Here is a 7,599-nt window from a genome sequence, read left to right as displayed (position 1 = left end):
CAAATCACCCACACGCTTCACAGAAGCGAGAGCCAACAAGAATACTGTCTTGAACGACAGATGCTGAAGGATAACCGATTGGATAGGCTCAAAAGGGGGACCCTTCAAGGCCTCCAAAACCGCCGTGAGGTCCCACATAGGGACTGACGGAGGTCTGGGAGGATTCAGCCTCCTAGCTCCTCTGAGGAACCGGATGACTAAATCGTTCCTTCCTATTGACTGACCAGACGCCGTTTCAGAAAACGCCGCGATGGCCACCACATAAACTTTGAGCGTGGATGGGGCTCTGCCCTTATCCAACAGCTCCTGTAGGAAGGAGAGGACCTCCGTCACCTCACAACTAAGGGGTGAATAACCTCGAGCTGTGCACCAGCTGGAGAACACCGACCACTTCGAGGCATACAGACGTCGTGTCGACGGAGCTCTAGCCTGAGTGATGGTATTTAGCACTCCCACTGCGAGATCAGCGGGTAACCGTTGAGCGCCCCCACATGGAGGCACCACAACTCCGGTTGAGGGTGCCAAATCGAGCCCCTGCCCTGCGAGAGGAGGTCCCTCCTCAACGCAAAGAGGTCCACCTCCGCCATGCCAAATCTCTCCCACAACAGCCGGACTGTTTGCGGGTGTAGAGACCATTCGCCCGTAGGAACATTGCCTCTGGACAGCCTGTCTGGACCCAGATTCTGCAGTCCAGGCACATGCACTGCTCTCAGCGAGTGCACGTTGCGCTGAGCCCAAACCAGGAGGCGTTTCGTCAGCCTGCACAGGTTTCGGGACCCGAGACCGCCCTGGCGATTTATGTAGGACACCACGGACATGTTGTCCGCACGGACTACGACGTGGTGATCCTTGATATGGGGACAAAAGCGCGTCAGCGCGTTCTCCACTGCCAGCATTTCCAGGCAGTTGATATGATGGAGCTTTTCCCGTTCTGACCATAGGCCAAAGGACGGTCTGCCTTCGAGCAGCGCTCCCCATCCCGAAGTGGAGGCGTCCGTCGACACCATTTTCACACTCGGGGAAGTCCCCAGGCTTACACCTGATCGGTACCAGCCGTTCGCTGTCCAAGGTGCTAGAGCCGCAACACAGCTCTGATCGACCTTGAAATGCAGCCGGCCAGACGCCCACGCTCTGCGCGGCACCCGAGCCTTCAGCCAGAACTGCAGGGGGCGCATGCGGAGCAGGCCCAGCCGCAGAACCGGAGATGCTGAGGCCATGAGACCCAGCATCTTTTGACAGTGTTTGAGCGACACGGTCGCGCCGCAGCAGAAAGAACTCGCTGCGCGCTGAATGCCCATCGGGCGCTGTGGTGACAGCCGCGCCGTCATGGAACACGAGTTCAGAACTATACCCAGAAACAGGATCGTCTGACTGGGGTTCAGCGAACTCTTCGCCCAGTTGACACTGAGGCCGAGCTTCTCGAGGTGATCGAGTAAAACGGCCCTGTGGTCCACGAGCTCCGCTCGTGATCGGGCCAGAACCAGCCAGTCGTCCAAATAATTCAGCACTCGTATGCCTCTGAGTCTGAGAGGAGCGAGCGCTGCATCCATGCACCTCGTAAACGTACGAGGAGCCACGGAAGACTGTAAACTGGTAAGCCTGGACCTCGAAGGCGAATCTCAAATATTGCCTGACCAGGCAATGGCGGCGCTCGGGTGTGCTGCGCATTTGAGGCGGGGAGCGCTCTGATCACAGTGGGCAGATCGCTCCTCCTTGACCCCGTCCCGGCGCTTAACCGACTGGGGGAAGGCTGAGCAGGTCCCGTGGGACTCGATATGTCTGCGAGTAACTGTGGGCTGCATATGTGCACATTTACCACTTTCAACTCGCTGTCTGTCTGTGCAGAGCGTACGTGCACGGGCCTCGTTTTTACAGAAGCCACGTGCCGTATGTGACATAGTGTATGTGGGCACTGGGGAGTGGGCACGTTTACTATGCGGCGCGCTCGACCGATCTGTGTCGATCTTATGTGCGCGAGCCCTGTGTGCAGGGCTGTGCTTACATGTGGAGATGGGCACTGAGGAGTGGGCATCGTCACTGCATTTATAGCACCATCGGCCGTGGCCGGACGAGCGTGCAAGGGTTTTGTTTTTTTACAGAAACCACATGACGCGTGTGACATAGTAATTGTGGGCACTGAGGGGTGGGCACGCTTACTATGCAGTGCGCGCGATCAACTTGAGTCGCTTTTATGGGCGCAGGCCCTGTGTGCAGGGCTGTGCTTACATGTGGAGATGGGCACTGAGGAGTGGGCATCGTCACTACATTTATAGCACCATCGGCCGTGGCCGGACGAGCGTGCAAGGGTTTTGTTTTTTTACAGAAACCACATGACGCGTGTGACATAGTAATTGTGGGCACTGAGGGGTGGGCACGCTTACTATGCAGTGCGCGCGATCAACTTGAGTCGCTTTTATGGGCGCAGGCCCTGTGTGCAGGGCTGTGCTTACATGTGGAGATGGGCACTGAGGAGTAGGCATCGTCACTACACTTATAGCACCATCGGCCGTGGCCGGACGAACGTGCACGGGTTTCGTTTTTACAGAAACCACATGACGCGTGTGACATAGTGATTGTAGGCACTGAGGAGTGGGCACGTCTACTATGTAGTGCGCGTGATCGACTTGAGTCGCTTTTATGGGCGCGAGCCCTGTGTGAAGGGCTGTGCTTATATGTGGAGATGGGGAGACTACATTTATAGCACCATCGGCCGTGGCCGGGACACCAGAAATTACACCTTTTTCTGGAAATATCTGGGTAGCCGTGATAACGGTTTTCGTGTGCAGGCAAGTGGGCAACCGTACAGGCTTGCGCATTGCAAAAAACGCTGAAACAGTCACAATCTCTGGAACTGAAACAGCGGCGCGCTTAGGTGAGAGCCCGGCCACAGCGGAACTCGTACATCGGCGCTTCGATGAAGCAGCCATCGTGTGTAGTGCCGACGCAGCGTCATGCAGCATGCATAGATAGCTTTCCTAGGATGGTTTCGGGGCTCCCGGCCTCACCGTAATCCTCTGCCGCGGTCCCCGCGGCGCGGGGCGACGGCCGGTAGAGCGAGAACGGGGGTCTCGAGCTGCGTTGCTGAAGCTGTTGTGATAACGGCTTTTGTGTGCAGGCAAGCGGGCAACTGTGCAGGCTTGCGCATTGCAGAAAACGCTGAGACAGTCACAATTCCTGGAACTGAAACAGCGGCGCGCTTGGGTGAGAGCTCGGCCACAGCGGAACTCGTACACCTGCGCTTCGATGAAGCAGCCATCGTTAGTAGTGCCAACGCAGCGTCACACAGCAGGCTTTAGATGGTAACACCGCTTTTGCCGCCGTCCAGCAGAGGGCGGACAAAGGTGCGTCGCTATCGCCTGTTCCACCGGCGGAAGTGAGTGGTAGTTCCTGTTTTTAGCATCATCAGTGTGGAGAATGCTAGTGAGACAGACGAACGAGTTCGCGCTGAATATGGAGCGTTCCAAGCCTTCGCCACCTCTTCATGAAGCTCAGGAAGAAATGAGGTGGGCTTTGAGAAGTACGCTCATCCGAAAGGGAAATACCATCCAGCCGGGAACGAGAGGGGGGGCGCTGGTGCAAACCACTCGCGGCCGAGACTCATCGCGGCCAATACGAGCATTCGTCCCGGCTCCTTCTCGATGTCAGCTCGTCTGCTGGGCTTCTGAGCAGAAGGCGCGAGATCCTCGGAGCTCGCCCAGCCCTCACTGCCCGAAGCTAGCAGAGAGCGCGTGTCCTCTTCCCCCGACGCGGCCCTGAGATCGACTTCCTCGGACGATGCGCCGGCAAACAGCGGGCGCTGCCCACCGGGAAGCGATGCAGGGGGGGGCGGTGAAGCAGGGCGAACCGGCGAGCTCGGTTGAGCTGAAGACGGTTCCGGAATCCACTGGAAGCGATGCTTTTACGGCGCCTCAGCGCAGCGGAGAATGCAGGCTCAGAGAAAAAGGCCAGGCGAGTCCTCAGAGTCACCATGGCAACAGCTCGCAGTGGGGGCATCCGCCGTCAGCGAGCGCGAGCGCTGCATGATCTTCACCCAGGCAGGAGACACAGATGACGTACCGGTCTCCCTCGCTGAGTGGGGCTCTGACGAGCCGCAGGAAGGCATCTTAAAAAAGACGCAAGCTCTTTTACGAGTGTGTGTCGCAGGGCGAACACACACACACATAAAGAACAGCTTGGATATAACAGAATTGAAAGGATATAGGCGCCGGATAGCGCAGCAGGAATGGCAGTGGAAGGCGGCGATGCCAGCAGCTTCAGAATGGCTCGTCCTGCTGATGTGCTTTCTCAGACGGCGCTTGCTTCCTCCGTGATCCAGCGATGCGTGAGCTTCACTGAAGAGATGAAAAATCAGGTGAGTCAGCCTTTTCGAGCTCCTTTTATAGGTTGGGCCACACCCGTTTCGGCGGGAAGTGGCAAGAAGGGCGCGAAGCGCCCTTATTGGTCTGATGTTGCATCAGCCCGCGCTCGATAGGCTGTGCAGTTGCCGCAGAACAAGCCAATGAGCGAACGAGCCGTCTCGCCTATGGCTGTGTACTGCTACAAATGCGCTTTACAAAAATACAAAATTAAGGATAATTTTTTGCTTCAGTATTTCGTGAAAAGAGACCTTTCCCGTAGCGTCTTAGCTAAGACGCAGTACGAGAGAGCTCTCGTAAGAGAACATGTTCTTACAATAAGGGCTTACCCTGGACAAACCCTGCTGGTCTGCCGCACATATGACAGATTTAATTTGATATTCTCTCCTGATCTGGCTGGTCACAAAAATTGGAAAACCTTGAATAGATATGGAAAAACCCTCACCTTTAAAAGCTAAAATACTTAACAAGGAGCTCTTGTATCCCATATGTCTTCCTAATTCCTAGCATCTACTGTTCATTTACCTGGCAGCATAACATTTCCACAGTTCTGCACTTCTTTTTCCATACACAGCACTTACAAAGATAGTAGAAACGCTAAACAAATAGACACTTGAAATAAGCTGTGGTGCCTTGTTTATCATCCACATTTGGCTGAGTTCATGTTAGGTAAGGTTGTGTCTCTTTTCCCTTGTACTTCCCACTTCCTTCTCATCTGTCTTTCCAACCTCTCTCCCCTCCGGTCCCATACTGAAGGACATGATGTGTCTCTATTCACCACTTGGCTCAAGCGTTTTCCATGTGCTCAAAAAAGTGGCACTACTTAAGCTGTCCTTTCCCACAGAAGAACCTAGAGGTCTCTCAGTATACTTACTTTCCTCTCATCATCACCACTCCCCAGTATAGCAACCTTATACCAAACAAGAATGAGTGCACTAACTATTTCTGGAAAATACAGAAGAAAAAACGTATCTCTTCCCAAAGGTTATGTAATTTTTTTTTCCATTTCTGCTCTTTCACTGTTTTTGTTGATACTTTCATTCATGTAGGTCTGTTTAAGAAGGGTTTTTTTATGAGGTCTGAGGCTGGATGAAAGATGTGCTCTTTACCATCCTGGAAGTGCCTCAGTTGCTGACAACTGCACACTGAGTAGCAAAAGTAAATGTGGAGTGCTTCCTGCTCTAACAGGGGCGTCTGTTCACGATTAGAGCTCATTGGTTTCTGTCAGAGTCTGGAGCTACTCGTCTGTCCTGTGATAGTTGAATTAGTTTAACTGAACGAGGCTCTTGGAGAGAACCCTTCAACTAAAGATGAGATTCACACTGACAGTATGTAATGTGGGATCCAATTTATGGTGTTAAAGTGTGTAATTCCTGTGGCATGACTCAAATTAAAATGGCAAAAACTCATACTGCCTTCCATTGGTCAGATAAACAGATAGCTCCTACCCAAACTTGAATACTTGATAATATATTGAATATATTAACCTGGAATCAGAATATAGTCATGACATTCCCAACTTGTAGGTGCAGTTTATGATGATGAAAAACCCTTTCAGCATGTCTTTGCTCACATTTAGCTACAAATTAATAACAATACATTTTTCCTTCACTGTCAGGCCACAATTGGGCATTCTATAACTAAGCTGTGTGACTGAGACTGAGTCATAACAGCTACAGCAAGTGTTCTCCAATAAACCTTGTTTTGTTTACATCTTTTTTGCTGTCTGTATTTAAATAAATAAATAAATAAAACTTTGATTGGTGGGGCCCTAAGTGACCAGTAATATCAAACTTTTTCAACTTTAATAGGAAAGAAAAGGGACTGCACATAAATGTACTCTTTGTGCTATAAGTGACAACAAATGGATATGCAAAATTAAATTTGTCTTTAAATAGGGTTTCCATTGGTTGACTAACAAGTAGTCCCACCCTAAACTCACACTATCGGTTGAAATTAAGTTACTATGCCAAACTGGTCAAGAAGTTATAAACTACAAATAGGATTTGATAGCAACTATTTTGTTTATGAACATTTTAGCAATATGAAGTAATGTATTGCAATTTAACAATACATTTTTGGATTTAACATCAAGAAATTACATAACTTTTGAAATTACGTACAAGAAATTACAGTAAATACTACTTAATACCTTAAAGAAAATATGTACATAAAACAGAATTATTGAATTGAGTGACATAATTGTAAAAGCATAGCAACTTGGCATGTAATGACAAATGGTAACAATTTCTCTACTTCTCTATTTAAAACATTTCTCACATTTTTTGTAAAGATATATGTGCTTATCTCCATATTTTCCTTTCTATGTACTCTCTTCCACTATTACTCGACATAATTCTTACAAGTCACTTCCACTCCCTCTGAATTCTCTCCCTGCTCTGATAGATAAATAAATACACACATGCACACATACATGGCCGTCGCTGTGGATAATGCATGTTGCTTTTCTAAAGAGAAGAGATAATGTCTGAAGAAGAAATTTAATGTGCTGTAGAGTCCTCTTCTCTCTCTCTCTCTCTCTCTCTCTCTCTCCCTCCCTGGCCTCCCCAAGGGGATCGGATGTTCTCAGCAGTTATAAGCAAGCAAAGCTGGCGGCCGGCAGACCGGCTGGCTCCACAGCAGCCTGGGCACAGAGACAATGCCAGACCTTCTGTCATGAGGCTCGCTTTCACTGAGGTCAGCTAAACCAGCCTGCGGCCATAACACAGACATACACAGCCGCAAACACACACACATACTAGAACACAATGACATAAACAGCTTCGCATTTAGCATATTTGAAATGTTAGATTTATTATGTTTTGGATCATTGAGCAGTGGCACTAGTGAATGACCGAGCAGCGTCCACAAGTCCCCACTATCTCCCTCAGTTAATCTGATGCTAGACAGACATTTTTATGAAACAGTGCTGTTTTTATTTCTGTTTTGTTTTTGAATGACTGGTTAATGGTATTTTTATGCAATGGGAAAACCGATACTTTTAAATGAAGCTCAGGAGGAAATGGCGATGAGTTTTGGGTTTTAAGACAAATGTAAAAAATAATGATACTTTCATATTTACCTGTCCTGAAATATGTCAATTTGGGTCACTGAACAGATGTTGGTGATATGTGTTCATCAAACGGGCAGGTACTGTAAATGCATCTTTTGGATCAAATGAGCATTCAAATTCTCTTTAAAACTACGTTCATTGTTATAAGTTCTTTTCTTTTCATTGCATTAT

The sequence above is a fragment of the Carassius carassius genome, chromosome 13 (assembly GCF_963082965.1).
Source record: "Carassius carassius chromosome 13, fCarCar2.1, whole genome shotgun sequence".
Lineage (NCBI taxonomy): Eukaryota > Metazoa > Chordata > Actinopteri > Cypriniformes > Cyprinidae > Carassius > Carassius carassius.
Note: the sequence above shows the minus strand (reverse complement) of the source record.